The 18056-nt window shown below is 37.7% G+C and overlaps 1 pseudogene; it reads left to right on the forward strand.

Moving 5' to 3' along the window:
- Positions 1-1653: 1653 nt before the first annotated feature.
- On the forward strand, positions 1654-2164 carry LOC116884830 (annotated as a pseudogene).
- Positions 2165-18056: the final 15892 nt, after the last annotated feature.

Here is an 18056-nt window from a genome sequence, read left to right on the forward strand (position 1 = left end):
TAGAGTATTTCTGGAAGCTAGCTATGTCACAGTACAGTCAGGAGGTTGCTTTAAGGGAGGAGAGACAATAAAACATAAGCCCAATGGGGGATGGAGAAGTGAAATACTGAGGGTGTGTGTATAAGCAGGAGGAGGTGCTGTGGTAGGGAGGTATAAAGTGGCAAAAATGAAGGAAAAGCAACATTATTGACATATGAACAAGCTACATGAAGCCTACTATCTGGTAATCTAAGTAAAATATATAAAAAAGAGGTTCGCATTGAATTTGTATCTTGCTTTTGGCAAATTGGCCATTTTTACTATATTAATCTATGAACATGGGAGATCTTTCCATCTTCTGAGATCTTCCTCAATTTCTTTCTTCAGAGACTTGAAGTTTTGTCATACAGATCTTTCACTTGCTTGGTTAGAGTCACACTGAGGTATTTCATATTATTTGTGACTATTGTGAAGAGTGTCATTTCCCTAATTTCTTTCTCAGCCTGTTTATCCTTTGAATAGAGGAAGGGTACTAATTTGTTTGAGTTAATTTTATATCCAGCCATTTTTGCTGACAAAGAAGAAGAGAAGAGAGAGAGATTGGCAGTAGATGCCCTGCAAGGTTAGTTGATTCTCGTCCTGGAAGTAACAGGTCCCTAAAGAACAAAGGCCAGCTGTGAGATACACAATAAAACTTGTTGATCATGAAGCCTCCCAAGAAATTCAGGCTTTTGCTATTCTTCTTGGTAGCCTAACTGAATGAAATGATAAGACGCCACAATGTTTGGATACAAGATACAGAGAAATCAGTCTTGAGCTGAACTAGAAGTTTCTCTCTGTTGACTAGTGTCCACAGTTCTACATGGTGCAATATGAGTTGTTGGGGTGCAGGTAAGGAATCAACTGTCTTAACCATCTGTAAATTCTGTGAAATACATACCAGCCTGCCAGGCAAGATGTGGTCACTGTTGCATTAGTAGCACAACTGTTATGAGGGTAGCATACAGCTCCATGATTGATGCGAAGCCTGCTTTCTGAAGGGAGCGTGTCTGCGAGTATAAACTCAGCTGAAATCCTATGATGGAGGAGGTCTTGGGCTTGGGAAGGAAACCTAATACTACAGCTACTGAGTGAAATTGATACAACACCAAATTTCCTTTTAAAAGTCTATGCTTCTGTCCAGCAGGCAAAGTAGAAAAATGACTAAGAGTCAGAAGATAGGGGGAAGGTTTGCTAAATGCCGTTTTCTAAGTATTAAACTGCATGGGAGTCATGACCTCACAGTAGCTATGCCCATGGTTACTGAGCCTGAACGTCAAGCCTACCCAACGATCCGCTAGGGGTGGAAAGGAGCTCCTGGTGCCCTAGCACTTCCTGTTGAACTATTGATAACTCTCAGATCATGGAATGGAAAAGCGGGAATATATTATTGAGCTGTGTACCCACTAGTAAGATGATCAGGGTCAGGGGTGTACTTTCAAACACATAGTCACACTGATGGGACAAATTAAACTTTGTGGGAATGAAACAAAATGCATGCATATAGGAAAGAGTATTTTATCAAAGAAGCAGAGGTGAGCTGGCAGGAGCTGGAAGAAAATAAGAGAGAATGCAAGGAGATGGGGAAAACATTCAGAATGTGTTTTATACATGTAAGAAAGCCACTGTCCCTTGTTGCTGCCTTCTACAGCCATGCTCTGCTCCACCACGTTCTTCAATGTGGGGGCTTATGGAGAGGCCTTAGGCTGCTTCTCCTTCAAGATGTTTGCAGATATAGTTTCAAAGACAGCAGGAAATTTTCATGCTCTTGGTACTGGAGAGAAAGGATTTGGATATAAAGTTTTCTCCATTCACAGAATTATTCTGGGATTCATACGACAAGTGAGTGACTTCACACACCATAATGGCACTGGCAGCAGATCTATCTACGGAGGGAAATTTGGGAATGAAAGCTTCATCCTGAAGTACATAGGCTCTGGCATTTTGTTCATGGCAAACCCCACACCAAATGCAAATAATTCCCAATTTTTCATTGGCATGACCAAGACTGAGTCACTGGGTGGCAAACGTGGACTTTGGGAAAGCAAAAGAAGGCATGAGCTTCAAGGAAGTTCTGGAGCATTTTGGGTCCAGGAATGGCAAAACCAACAAGATGATCACAACTGCCAACTACAGTCACCTCTAAATTGCTGGCGTCTTAACCACCAGACATTCTGTAACTCAGGAGAACACCCCACCCCATCTGCTTTCAATACCCCATAATCTCTACTCTCACTGAAGTTCTTTGGCTCCATATTTTCATCATTCTCCTCCAAATCTAGCTGAATCACAGAGTTATGCTTATGATTCTGAATAAAAACTAAATATGAAAAAATATTAATACTAAAGTAATCAGATTTTGATTTAACACAAATCACATACTTTGATTTAACACAAAGGAAATTTGCCTTTCCATTAATGGGAATTCAGAATAAACATACTTTAAAAATTGACTCAAAATCACACTTGATATAAAGTTATGACAGTATATTGTATGCTACTTTAATTTTTTGATGATTAATTAGAGTATCTTCATTTTGTTGGGTGTTTATATTTAAGCAGTATTTTAATTAAAATTTTTCTTCTTATAATTTCATTAGCTAATTATGTGAGACCAAATAATGTTTGATCTTTGAAGTTTTGAAATTTATGAATGTATGCATGTAGTAGATGACATTTATACATACTTATTGCACTATTAAATATTTAGATTTATGTATTTTTTTTGAAACCAGAAATCAGAGTTTCTGTGTATGTTAAATAATAATACATTATTATGCAAAGTAATTGATACAATATCTCCCTATCATTTTCTTTGAATACTGAATTTCCTTCTAATTAACTTGAATATCATATTAGATGTCAAAACTCAGAAAGATCTTTCTAAGACTACCCTGTATAAATTAAAACACTACAGAAACAGATATAAGCCCCTTTCAGTAACTCATAACATTTAATCTTAACAAATGAATCTGAAATTATTTTTCAGGGTATTTATTATGCAGTTTCACTCAAAGGAATGTAATTGCACCACAGGAAAAGAATTTTGCTTTGTAAATACATAAAAATATTCGTTGAAATTCAATCGGTGATTAATATTTATAAAATGAGTGTTGAAATAACTGAATTAAAGACCCGTTTACTCCAGTTTTCAAGTCTGCAAGAGTAATGCAATTCATTGTATCAGTTGTTCAGGTTTGAAGGTTGTTTGTAGAGATGCTGAACATTTTTATTTTTATACATACTTTGGTTTTTTTGTGTTCTAGAATGAAACCCTTACTTGCTAGGTAATTGATCTATCACTGAATTATGACCCCAGAGTGCAAAGGTATCTTAAAATTGGAAGTTACCTATTTTAAGATGGAAGTTCACTCTATGGTGACTGGACCATAGGCATGAATATTCCCGTGTGGTTATAAATACATTTGTAAAGCACTCCTCGAGAAGATCATATCTGTTTGCATTTTCCCATGACTCATTCTCTGTTTGACTTTCAAACTTCTGTTCTTTGGTTCTGTCTCCAGCAGTATCAGCCTCTTTTCCTTCCTGTCAAATGATGGTATAGTATTAGTTCTAACTCCCTCTTCTGGTTATAATGACTGTTGTTACAGGAGAGGAGTTAAGAAAGGCCTTTGAAGCATCTTTGTTATTTCTTTTGGTCTTATTCATAAATTTTGCTATAGTAAATGATCTCACAGACTGAAGCCAAAATTTACTGCAAAACCATCAATTTCTTGCAATAGACTCTTGCAGTCATTGTTTTGAAAAGCAGCACTAGATGCCATTTATGGGATGGGCCATGCAGTTCCCATTTCCATCTAGTTTATACAACGAAAATACTTTTAGAGTGATTTGTGTAATGTCTAGCGTTTTCAATTTTGCCAATATACATAAAGATGGTCATTTTAAGTCTTTGTTATCAAGGTACTGATAAGCTCCTCATGTGCCACAAGGGTTTTATTTCCCCCTTTTCTTCTCCTTTCTAAGGTACATGCTTTTATTCTTCTTTTGTTTCTGGCTAATTAATGTGGAGTGCTGAGCACACATCTGAAAGGTAACACCTTTAGCTCTGTAGGCTTTTATCCCAGACATCTGATAATAATTACCGCATAAATAAATTCATAACACAAGTCAGTTAGAAGCAGTCTAATTGCACCAATTAATTTGTAGACTCACCTAATTAAATTTCCCTAGCCAGAATGTGTTGTCTGCATACATCAAAGTTTACAAAAGAGAAGAAACAGAGCAGAATAAAAAATAATGCTGTCCCTAATAGAGTCCCCTGAGGAACTTCTAAGGTTAAAATAAAAATCTATCAATGCCGCACAAGAAAAAGTGCAGTTCAGCAGTAATGATGGATGGCTCAGCGAACCTTCTCGCAAAGCGATCATGACACATATTATTATTGAAATAGAAATGAGCATATCTTTGTCTACGTTATTGCTTCTTTATAAAGTGGATGAAATGGTCTGGGTGTCTGAAAATTCTTCTTTCTATTGTACTGGGAAACATTAAGATGATCCTAATCTCTGTCTTCCTCCTGAGGCTTTCATAGCTTCTTGCTTATCAGCTTCCTGCCTTCATGTATGAATTGAGTAATTGCAGAAATGCATGCTGAAGAGAGACAACTGCACAGCATCCATCTTCACTAGCACAAAGCAGTTTCCCTGCCATGGGAGACTAGGACAGATAGCATTTTCCAGTCCTGGAAAATTCTATGCGCAACATATGTATCTGTAAAATAATATGAATCTTTCTCTGTTTCTCATGTATTTATATGGAATGTATGAATGTTATGCATGTTCTCTCTCTCTCTCTCTCTCTCTCTCTCTCTCTGTGTGTGTGTGTGTGTGTGTGTGTGTGTGTGTGTGTGTGTGTGTGAAGCAGGTTCACTCACATTGAGTCTTCATCAAGTGCTCTCCAACTTGCTTGTTGTAGTAGGGTCCCTGAGAGCACACAAGTATGGCTAGATTAAGCAGCCTAGCGAGCTTGCTCTGCTACACTTTATTTCTGCCTCTCATGTTCTGGAATTACATGGCCATCTGGCATTCATGTGGGTTCTGGAGATCTGAATTCAGGTCCTCATACATGTCACCAAGTGTTTTAAACACTGAGCTATCTCCTTTACCTCTAAAATTGATTTTTATAGGAATAACTAAAATGGTGGCTAAAAGAAAAGAGCATGGGTTAATTTACCTGGGAAACATTGCTACATTCTTAAATGGCTTCTCATTAAGCTATTGTTTAAAAGCATTTGCCCATATTTCTCTTTTTATTACTCAAGATGACTAACCTCCTTGGTATTTACTAATATATTTAGAACACCCTTCTTCAAATTTTTCATAAAATAATTTTCTTTTACTAAATAAGAGATTTCTGAGCAGCTTTTTTGGCCTGGATGTCTGCCTAACCTCCTGCTCCTCCTCCTTCCTTCCTTCCTTTTCTTCTTCTTCTTCTTCTTCTTCTTCTTCTTCTTCTTCTTCTTCTTCTTCTTCTTCTTCTTCTTCTTCTTCTTCTTCTTCTTCTCCTTCTTCTTCTTCTTCTCCTTCTCCTTCTTCTTCTTCTTCTCCTTCTTCTTCTCCTTCTCCTTCTCCTTTTCTCCTTCTCCTTCTCCCTTCTCCTTCTCCTTTCTCCTTCTCCTTCTCCTTCTCCTTCTCCTTCTCCTCTCCTTCCCTCCTCCTCCTCCTCCTCCTCCTCCTCCTCCTTCTTCCTTCTCTCTCTCTCTCTCTCTCTCTCTCTCTCTCTCTCTCTCTCTCATAAATTGTCCTCCATATGCTTTCCTGCCCTACAAGAGCCACTAAAGGCTCCTGAGGAGGGCCAGGTAAATACCAGAGGTCCTAGGTCTCATGGGTACACTACTCTTAGAAAGACTGGGCAGCAAGTCTCTCCCAGCTAATCAAATGTAGCAGTGACTTTAGTTCACCAGCACATACTGCCAACCTGGGAACATCCCCCTTTCTTTTCCTAGGATGGGTTTTCTTACAAAACCTCATTAGGCAATGTCAATAACAATATTGCCACCAATGGAAATATTGTAGAAGTCTTGGTCATGGGATGGAGTTTCGATTTCAGTGGCATATTACAGTATGCTTTTATCCTAGTTACACTCTACCTCGAAATGTACGTAGGAGTTAGAGGCCAATGAAACAGGGCACTTCCAAGAAGGTCACTGTGTGTTGTAGAAACTCACACTATTCACTTCCAAATAAAAGAACAGATATCACAGAGAAGGCATTTAGAGACCACATCAAAGGCAAGTGATGGGGTATTTTGACTGGTTGTGAGGGTACTTTTTGCTGTCCCTGCAGAAAACACTTTTTTTTAACTTTTGGAGTAGAACTATTATAAAGAAGAAGATAAAAATTGTTAGCTTCCACATCAAACCCTAAATTGAAGTCATTTTATTGCATTAGTTTTCTCTTATGATTTTTAAACCAACAAGACTCTCTTATCATTCTGCTTTCTTGCCTTCTTAGAAATAGTCAATGGTTTTGGCTTTTTACAAAGCCAAGCTGGTCTTGACTCTAGATCTTACTGTACCATCCTCCTCAGTATTGAGGCTCCAGGTGTGCCCACCGCACTAGCTCAGGAGAAGAACACTATGTGCTAAGTAAAGTCCTGACCACACCTCAGGATTCCTTCCCTGTTGTCAAGGAAAGAAGAACACTGTGCTTTCTATTGGGCTATATTTATGTCTCATGACTTATAGTAAATGAAGTGAAGATGGTGAATTAGGTTAAATAAATGCGAGGTAAAACAAACAACAAATAAACTGTAGAGATTTTATTAAGTTTTACTTAGAATTTTATGTCCATTCTCAAGATATGAGTTGTACTCAAATCACATGCAAATGTAATAATATATCATATCAAATACCGATGATCTTTGCACCTATTAGCCAACAATGCATTATTACCATCCTTTGCTGGAGTAGAAAAATAGGAGTTTTCAATCCTTCTACCCAGGACCTGTTATTTAATTTATACATTTGAATTTAATAAATTTAACTTTGAAATGCGTTTGCCATAGGAAGGGTCTTACATATTGAATTCAGGTCAAAATATAATGAAAAACAATTCCTGTTTCTGATGTCAATTAAGTTAAAACCTGTCAGTGAAATAAGATGAAAATGATAATGAAGTTTTGGCAGTGGGATCAATGTCCCCTGTTCTGAAATACCTCTCTCCATTTGACTTCTATGACTCCACCTCTGTTCATGTGCTTATTCTGGTTACCTTTGATTTTCCACTTGGACCTCTTTAAGACTCTACCTTCTTGGTTTACAGCCGTGGTTTACTTACTTAGTTACCAGAATCAGTAGTACCAACAAAATTTGCCAGGAATTTAGACTTTTAAGTCAGACTCCAGAATCTCATATTTTGATTAGTAGATTATAATTCATGGGAATGAAACTTGGCAATGATCCATATTTCACCCAACCTTTTGGTGATTTTGAATGTGCCTACAAGATGGAGATTTATCTTAACTCTCTTCTGACTCTTTCTGGATCTAGATTCCTGCTTCCAGGCACGACAGATGGCTCAACCTGAGTTTGATGCCTAGGACTCATGGTAAGTTGGAAGGAGATAACAAACTCCAGAAAATTATCATTTGACCTCCATATGTGCACCTATACCATGCACACATGCATAATAATAATAAAGTTGAAAGAGTAGACTTCACATCAATCTATGGAGAGCATTTTAAAATTTACACAAAATGCTTACACAAAGGAAGGCCACCATTTATCAAAATTAACATCGATATAGAAAGGCATTTTCTCCAGTCAAATTTAAGGAGTTCAAGACAATTGTGAAAAAAAATTAACCTACCAAATAGATGCCAGAGATGGGATACTCACGAGCCTCCTAAGGTTTGATATCTTCAAATCTATTTGTTAATCTCGATTATTAAAAAGTAATCAGGTATTTTATCTTATATGTGAAATTTACAAGAATCCCAAGGTGGACAAATGATACACCAATCATACATTAATGCAATCTTATTTGTGAATATCAATGAAAACTTAAATTAGGAACAGAATCTAACATCCTCACAAAAAGTACATCATATAGTGGTCAAGTGGAATTTATAATTTAAAAAATCGGAGACAATAAATATATGTGGTTATCTCCATGTATAAAAAAAGTTTTGTCACTATTTGGATAAATGCCCAAGAATGTATGTATCAAAGTCCTGGTCCACATACTGTTGTTGGGAGGTAGGGTTAGGTGGGAAATTTTTAGAAATCACCTTGAAGAGGTTAGTGGGCTCCTGGCTTCTTCCTTGTTTCCTTTTGACTTCTTGGTCACTGGTAAGCAATTTTGTTTTTCTTCATGACTTCAGTACATGGCCACACTTCACAGTTGTCAGATAAATCCACCCCAAATTTGGACCTATAATAATATAGGGCAAAATAATCCTTCCCTCTTTGCTAGTTAATTATTATATGTATATTACTATCAACTAGTCAACATCTAGTTAATATTAGTAATTATTTATTATTAAAAATAGTCAATATAGAAATTAATGCTTTCCTGACATTGTATCTGTATACATGTTACATGTGTATAGGTTATAGCTAGTCCTCTAAAAACTGTTTTGTGTGATATTTTCTACATATTAAAAGTAATTGTCTGCATCTTCTATATTGTTCTGTGGACTAAATAGTTGTGTATCCCTAGAGTTTTTAGGTTGAATTGTTAATCCTGTGATGCTGTTGAAAGATGTGGCCTTTGAGTAAGACGGCCATGAGAATAGACTCCTTTTTTTCTTTTTTTTGGGGGGAGGTGTTTCCCTCAGTGTATTACCTCTGGATGTGGGGATTCTTGTGTAATTTGGGGGACCAGATTAACATAATATAAGCAATATTAGACTAGACCCACAACAAAGACACAAAGTTTTTTATCCTACAGGTCTCCCAGTTGTGTGTGTGTGTGTGTGTGTGTGTGTGTGTGTGTGTGTGAGAGAGAGAGAGAGAGAGAGAGAGAGAGAGAGAGAGAGAGAGATTTCCTCTTTATTGGATATTTTTAAATTTACCTTTTACCTTTCAAATATTATTCCACTTCCCGGTTTCCTGTCCATAAGCCCCTCTCACTTCCCCATCTCCTTCTTCTATAAGGATGTTCCCCTCCCCATCCCCCTTACAGCCACCCCCTTCTAATGAATGTAATTGGTGCCTGCAGAAGCAGAAACATAGAAGGTTTGCTTCTCCCTGCTTATGTTTGTCATGTTTCAAGCAGAAAATAAGTGTTCACAAAAGAGATGTTATCATAACAGAATCTACCAGAATGCTGATCTTAGACTTGCCAGCTTCTAGGCTTGTGAGCTATGAAAGTTATGTGTTCAAGCCATGCCATCTCTGGCAGTTTGTTATAAAAGACTGAGCATACCTCAGAAAAAGCCAACAGTGCCTACCTCTCTAGATATCATTTATCACATACCTCCTCATTTGCTAATCTTTGACCATCACAAATAAGACATTGTTTTAACTTTACCAAAGTCTCTTGACTCTCCAGGTTTTTATTGTCACCCTTCCTTGAAATCTCTCATCTCCATTTTTTTTTACTAATGTGGTTATATATGTGCTGTCTCCTATTTCATTCTCTCAAGGACAATTCCTCTGACCTGTATGATATGATCAGACATCAGCCTATTCATCCTTAACTGTAATTTGTTTTAATATATACATATATAAATTATATATTTAATATATTATATGTATTATAATATTTCTTGTACGCTTTGCAGGACTTAATATACCTGATGACTATGTTCCTGAAGAGGAAAAGAAGCACTAAACTAATGCAATGCCTAGCACTGGAGAATCTATAGAATCAGCAAATGGATGAGTGGCCCAGGATCCCGAGTCATACTTTCTTTCTTTTTTTAATTGGACAATTTTTATTTACATTTCAAATGCTATTCTCTTTCCCAGTTTCCCAACCATAAGCCCCCATCTCATCTCCTTCCCCTTCTTCTATGAGGATGCCCCCACAAACACCCCCCTTCCCATCACCCCTAACATTCCCCTGCACTGGGGGGAGGTCCAATTTTGGCAGAATCAAGGGGTTCTCCTTCCATCGGTGCCCAAGAAGGCCATCCTCTGCTACATATGCAGCTGGAGCCATGGGTCAGTCCTTGTATAGTCTTTGGGTAGTGGTTTAGTCCCTGAGAGCTCTGGTTGGTTGGCATTGTTGTTCTTATGGGGTTGCAAACCCCTTCAGCTCCTTCAATCCTTTCTCTAATTCCTCCAGTTGGGACCCTGTTCTCCGTTTGCTGCTAGCATCTGCCTCTGTATCTGTCAGGCTCTGGCTGAGCCTCTCAGGAGACAGCTATATCAGGTTCCTGTCAGCATGCACTTCTTGGCTTCATCAATATTATCTAGTTTTGGTGGCTGTATATAAATGGGCTCTATACCCAGGTGGGGCAGTGAGCCATACTTTCTAAGTTAAAACATCTGGACTGAGAAAAGAGATATTTGAGATCCTTTTCTGTTACATTCTAATAAAAGCTCTTGACTTTCACAATCTTATTTTTTTATAATTCAGAAAATATTTATCACAAAATTGTCTTGAATGGAAAGGAAAAACATGTGTATAAGTCATTAGCAAACTTATATCTAAGACATAAAACATCTTCCATTAGAATTCTTAGCAGGTTTTGAGTGCTGTTAATTCCTAATATTGTTTCTTAACTTTATGGTTAAAGGTGGAGTTTATAGTTATGCAATATAATGCAATGTAAAATATAACATATTTTACACAATGAGATGTAAAAGCTTATAAGTCTTCAAATGCTGCAAGATAAAATTTAGAAACATCATCCATGGACCATTGTCTGAACCTCAGGCCTTCTGCTCAGTAACTCTGGAATCTTAATGGTACTTTTATCCTCATATGCTTAATCTACAGAAAGGAGAGTTGGAACTCTTCATAGAAGAGTTACTTAACATTAGAGTGCTATTTTTCAGGCCATAATACTCTATATAGGTGTGTGTGTTGACATATATAGATTTAAAATGACATATATATATATATATATATATATATATATATATATATATATATATTACTCTGCTTGAACTGCTTGTATTACAAATGTAATTATGTTTCCCTCCAAAGACTGTTTGCCTGAAAGGGTCTGCACATAGCTTCTGGAAACCTTCCCCCAGTTGATTGTGATTAGTAAATAAATATGCCAGCAACCAATAGCTAGGGAGGAAAAACAGAGGCGGGATTTTAGGATTCCTGGGTTTGGGAATGGGAGAAGAGAAAGAAGGGAGATCTGCCATGCTTTGGTAGAGGTGTAGAAAGGAAGAAGAGGTATGCCATGTTGGATGAGTGTGCAGAACAGAGAGGCAGTGCCACTATGTATAGGCGCCATGGGAGGAGGCCCAGAGAGTTGCTCAACTGCGTCAGGAGCAGCCAAGATGATAGAATTAGTTTGTAATAACTTAGAATTGTCTGCAGAAGGAAGATTCTAACAGCATGGACATTAGGCGGTGGTCTAGCTATTGTGCTGTTTAAGGCATATTACACTATGAAGACTGTGTGTGTCTTCCATTTGGGAACATAAACCATTGTGACAGGTAGGAACATAAATTCTGTGCCAGGAGTTATTAATTATAATACTTAACTCAACATCTACCATGGCTATCAGAATGGCTGTCAGAAACAAAAAGATTTATTTTGGTTCTTGATACTAAAGGGTTCAGTCCATGGTCCTTCATTCCACTGAATTGAGGCAAACATTGCTCGGGTTGTAAGGTCTGCTGTAGGCATCCTGTGTGTACATTACGTTAGGTGATGTAGAAACTAACAGGTAAAGCCCAGCTGGATGATGACACAAATAACTGAGTAGTTAGGCAGGTTACTGGGGGCTTTAACATCCTTAGTATCTTCTTCTAGATCTTCACATCCTGTCTTCTATGAGGTGAATGGCCTCTTCCCCAGACTTCTGCCACCATGGTGTGTAGCCACACCTGCTAACTTTATTTCTTTATAAAAAAGAAAAAAGTTATGGTGTCTGGTGGACGGCAGTTCACACACATGAAGGGAGGCATGACTAAGAGTCTTTGAAAACAATACAACATTATAACCTTAAGTCTCAGGGAAATATTCTCAGACACAAAAAGATTATTGCCTTTGTACCTACAAGTTTTGTAGATATGGGTTTAATTAACTCAAATAAGAAAATCCATCTGCATGGGACATTATCCCTTAAAACAGAAATGTCCAGTATTGACATGTGTTTCATGACATTGTCATCTACAAAGTTCATGAATCAGAGTCATGCAATAATTTTCAAAAATAAACCACAAAAATTTTTACAATGTTCATGTACAAATTCATGTTTCTGTCTTGGACCAAGTGGGTATTATTGGCTGCAGGATGTGTAGGGGTTTAAATGATATAAGTCAACAACCATTTCTCTTTTATACTTTATATTTGACATGAAAAGTAATTTAGAATTAATTTAGGGTATTCAGGAAGACATGCTAGGTTATATGAAATGTGTGTAATAAACTTGGACCTCTGAGAATTCAGACAGTGAAGACACAGACTCAATTCACTGATGACCAAAGAACGGAAGATTACACACTGAACCATACTCATCTGACTTTAGATAAGAGTGTGTTCTTTCTCTGAAACTCCTTATATCTCCATCTGTCCCAGTCTCAACCTATTCCTAAAGACCAAGCAAATGCTTCTTAAGGATCCTTGTCACTGAACTCAGATGATAACCTCCATCACAGATAGGCAGGCTGAGACAACTCACACATGCTGAGTACCATTTTGCTTTTAGAGATGAGAACTGAAGGAATATTTTTACCAGCTCACAGGCCACATTGAAAGAAAAGGGGTAAAGTGCAGATAAATCAGGAGGGGTAAATAAACATTTTTCTGCTTAAATATGGGCAAGTATAGCCACATAGACTTGGATGGGATTACTATTATGGTTTGTTTTGATATCGAATGAGCAAATGTTGTGTAAAGTTAGAGTATAAGAGTTCTTGGGCTCTATTATCTCTTAGGATGAGCTCCTGAGACGATAATGAGTTTACATCTAATCTTGAAAGCCTAGAACAAAGTTTCAAATGATTCTAAGCATGGAGGAGGTAAAGGGTTGGCTCAGTTGCTAGAATGCTCTCTGTATGAGCATCAGGACTTTAGTTACCATCTCTACCACACATGTCAAGAGTAGGCATACTGCTGTACCATGTGGAGCATATATGTGAGTTGTTCCAAATTTTGGGAAAGAAAAGACTTGTAGATATTTGGAGCTAATTCTTCACTGACCAGTCAGCCTTGTCAAATTGATGAAAGACCTTCCTCAAAATAAGGTAAGGAGAATAAATGAGAAAAATACTATCATTGTCCTCTAACCTACACACACACACACTCTCTTTCTCTCTCTCTCTCTCTCTCTCTCTCTCTCTCTCTCTCTCTCTCTCTTAAATAAACACACATGTTTAATACACTGGATAAGAGAGAGAGAGAGAGAGAGAGAGAGAGAGAGAGAGAGAGAGAGAGAGAGAGAGAGAGGTGATTTCACTAGAATAATCCTCTGGTCTATATTTATTTTCTCCAGCTCTCTTGCCATCAGTTTGAAGTGCTGAAATGGATTTCCCCCACATCCTATACATCCTATTATCCCTAGTATAAGGTTCCGTGCAGTAAGCCTGGACATAATCTACAGAAATAGCATTCTTCTTCAAAATGAGAGATATCTATGCACAAAAGGGACTTCTCAGAGTGCTAATCTATCATCTACTACTTGTGATAAAGGGACCATTGAACACATCTTTGGAAAATGATAGAGATAAATATAATGTAGCCGAATGCATAGCATGTGTACCCTGATTGTAAGAATGGGGAAGTTAATACATTTGATAGATTGTAGCCTTCTCTGCTCCTTGGTGGGGTTTCTTGGGAGAAAGCATCAACTAATTATGGGTATTTTGATCCTGCTACCTCTAAGCGTTAATATTTCTTTTATTTTAAATCTCATAGATGTCCTATAATTAGTGGCATCTTGCCTTTCCATCTATCTGTAAGCTTTCACAACATTTGTTTTATTCATCTACACTGTTCAGATACATTTGGAGCTAATATATCATTCCCTTTTTCCTTTAAGTGAAAAGGAACTAAATTTGAAAAGAAATCTTTCATCTTGTTGCCTTTGCCTTGAATGAGTGAGCTGGGCTTGAACTAGCTTCTCTGCCACTCATGACTGCTTGTGTAGCTGTTGAGTAGGTTTTCTTACAAAGCAAGCTGATGTACTCTGCTTTTGAGAATAAAGAAAGATCTCTCCAAATATCATTCATCATCAAGTAGATTTCCATTAGCACAGTGATCAGTTTCATTAAATAGAATGAATACCTCTATTGTGGACTAGAAGCACTCATCCTGCTTTCAAAAATACATTGAAAATAACTTGATGTCAATTTCCATGGTGACAGAGAAGAAGGATATCTCTTAGAACTGCAGCAAGTACATATATTTCTGAGCTATTGTGAATCACTGAATTGTTCCCTTTGTGTCAAGAGTTCTTTGGGTTTTGCTGTTATTATTGTTTCATTACCTGAGGTGGGAGAAATACTGCTCTTAGCAAAAAATGTGGGACAATCTCTGAATGCATCCTGTTTCATATTTTGCTAGCCGATCAATTTTTATGAGATAATGCTTCAAAAGAAGGATCTTAATTTAGCACTTCTGAAAATGATGATAATGTAACTTCATCTTGATGGATAAATTATATGTAAGGTGTCAGTACCCAAGATGTCCTTGCTTTGCCAGTTGCTACTTTGTGTCTTTTCTGTAATTTATGAGGGGGGAAGAACTTCTGGGAAAGGGCTGCAGATGTCCTACCTTGTTCTTTCTTCTAATGGTTTTATGTTTCTATGACACATGAACTTAGACAAGAATGTACTTATTTTTTTATTACTGGCACAGTGATTTGTAGAGTGCAGTTAGACTAATTTGTTTTCTCTAAGTTCTAAATCTTTTTATTAGAGAAAAGACTCCTGGTCCAGATAGATTCAAGATTACAATTCAGTCAATAGACATAACTGAGAATGTTTGAATTGACATATTAAGGCTGCTATATACTTATCTCACTGAATACCACAAAGTACAAAATACAAATATAATTTATTCTCACTGGTCAGATAGGTCTTGATTAATCCCTAAAAGAATCACATGAAGGCATGAAGCCTATGGTTTCTAAGATACTTGCCTCCATTCAGACACTGTTCAGATTTCCCAATTTCATTGTTCTGCTACTACACATACTTGCCTCTACATAAGTCAGGGCATGCATGTGAATGTATGTGTGTGTATTCGGGCTTTTGTGTATGCCAGGTCATTTCATGATCTTTGTAGAAACTCATTTCTTCCCAAACCTGCAGGGATCTCTTTTGAAGCCCATGTGCCTGGGAAATCTTAAGTATTGGGAAGTGTTATCTCTAGCTTCTGAAATAGCACAGACATGACTTTCTCTCCACCATCCAGCAGCCACTCCCCATCTTAACTGCAGTTACTGAAGGAATTTCTTTGACTTTAAAATTTCTCCAAGTTGGGCACTGTTCAGGAAAGACTGCACGATCAGTGTGGGACTGTGTTCTTGGGGTCACTTCTGGATCTGGTACCTTCTTCCATTTAGTCATGTCACTGTAACAAGCAGGTTTCCTGTTCCTTATGGTATGTGGAGTCAGAACAGAATTGGATTTCACACACACACACACACACACACACACACACACACACAGAGGCATGCGCACACACATACACATGCACATATGCACAGAGAGAAGGGAGGGGAAGACAGAGAAGGAAAGGCTGAAGGAGAGAGAGGGAACCCACTCAGAGCATGTGAATTTTAACTAAAGCTCAAAGAAGGACTGGCTCACTTATGTAATCTGGGCATTCAGGAGGAGCCTAAGGCAAGAAGATCATTACAAATTCAAGTTCCAGCCTGGGCTACACTCTGTCCGTTGATTTAACAAGTCTCCTAACCGCACTACTACTTTATCTTTCCCATAATCAAAGCTTTCTCATAGATTCTCGCTCCTCTTCTGCCACCATGCTTAGTGTTCCTGGATCAGTCCTTTACAGATTATTTTCAGAGGGACTGAAAACAATCTGTCCCTTTGCTTCTGATCTCCAAATCAATGTCAGGTCCCTTCAACCCAGAGGATCATAATGTCAATGTTCTATAGCAGAAGGCACACATTGGCCTTGGGAACTTCAAATATATCTTCCTAGAAGGCCAAATAGGCTGTTGCATCAGCATGTCTCCCATAATGCTGCTGAAAACACACTGAAGTTGTCCATGGCTCTGGCTAAGTTGCAACACTGCACCTCATTTATGGTATTAAAAAAATAACAGAGTAATGTTAAGTTAGAAGAGAAGCCTTAAAAGAGAACTATAAGAAGCTCCTATAATTAATCTGTCATATATGTTAACTCTGTACCATAATCTGCATAACAAATTTGAAAGAGGAAGAAAATCCTGTACTCATTCCTTACTAGAAATACTGCTGGCCTGCACTAAGAACTGAAAGCCAGTCACGGGGAGTGCCTACACACCTGAGTAATGCCAACTTCTCTACTTCAAGCAATCCACTTGGTGGCCTCAGGACACACACAGGCAGAAGGTGTCTGGGACAAGACACTTCCAGTTTCTGGCTGTGCCTGGAACTGAACTGAATTGGTCCTACCAGCTCCCTGTACCCAAATCCCAGACAATCCTGAGACCTCAGGGGAAACTGCCACTTCTGCTCACATTCCTGGCCCAAGAGGAACAAGGTAAACAAGTAGAAGCCCTTAAAGAGGAAACATAAAAATCCCTTAATGAATTACAAGAAAAGACAACCAAACAGGTGAAGGAATTGAACAAAACCACCCAGGATTCCAAAATAGAAATAGAAACATTAAAGAAAGCACAAAGGGAGACAACCCTGGAGATAGAAAAACTAGGAAAGAGATCAGGAGTCATAAATGCAAGCATCACCAACAGAATATAAGAGATAGAAGAGAGAATCTCAGGGGAAGAGGACACCATAGAAAACATTGACACAACCATCAAAGATAATGGAAAATGCAAAAACGATCCTAGCACAAAACATCCAGGAAATCCAGGACACAATGAGAAGATCAAACCTAAGGACAATAGGTATAGAAGAGAGTGAAGGCTCCCAACATAAAGGGCCAGTAAATATCTTCAACAAAATTATAGAAGAAAATGTCCCTAACCTAAAGAAAGAGATGATCATAAATAGACAAGAAGCCTACAGAAATCCAAATAGATTGGACCAGAAAGAAATTCCTCCTGGCATATAATAGTCAAAACACCAAACACATAAAACAAATAAAGAATATTAAAAGCAGTAAGGGCAAAAGGCCAAGTAAGATATAAAAGCATCCCTATGAGAATTACAACAGACTTCTCACCAGAGACTATGAAAGCCAGAAGAGTGTGGGAAGATGTCATACAGAACCTAAGAGAACACAAATGCCAGCCCAGGCTTCTATATTCAGCTAAACTCACAATTACCATACATTGAGAAACCAAGATTTTCCATTACAAAACCAAATTTACATGATATCTTTCTAGAAATCCAGCCCTCCAAAAGATAATAGATGGAAAACTCCAACACAAGAGGGAAATTACACCCTAGAAAAAGAAAGTAATCTCCTTGCAAAAAATAAAAAGAAGAGAGACACACAAACATAATTTCACCTCTAACAACAAAAATAACAGAAAAAAAATCACTATCCCTTAATATCTCTTAATATCAATGGACTCAACTCTCCAATAAAAGACATAGACTGACAGACTGGATACATAAAGAGGACCCAGCATTTTGTTACATACAGGAAATACACCTCAGAGACAAAGACAGACACTACCTCAAAGTAAAAGGCTGGAAACCATTTTTTCAAGAACATGTATGAAGAAACAAACTGGAGTCGCCATTCTAATATCAAATAAAATTGACTTTCAACCAAAAGTTATCATAAAATATAAGGAAG

Source organism: Rattus rattus, chromosome 15, assembly GCF_011064425.1.
Source record: "Rattus rattus isolate New Zealand chromosome 15, Rrattus_CSIRO_v1, whole genome shotgun sequence".
In the NCBI taxonomy this organism is placed as follows: domain Eukaryota; kingdom Metazoa; phylum Chordata; class Mammalia; order Rodentia; family Muridae; genus Rattus; species Rattus rattus.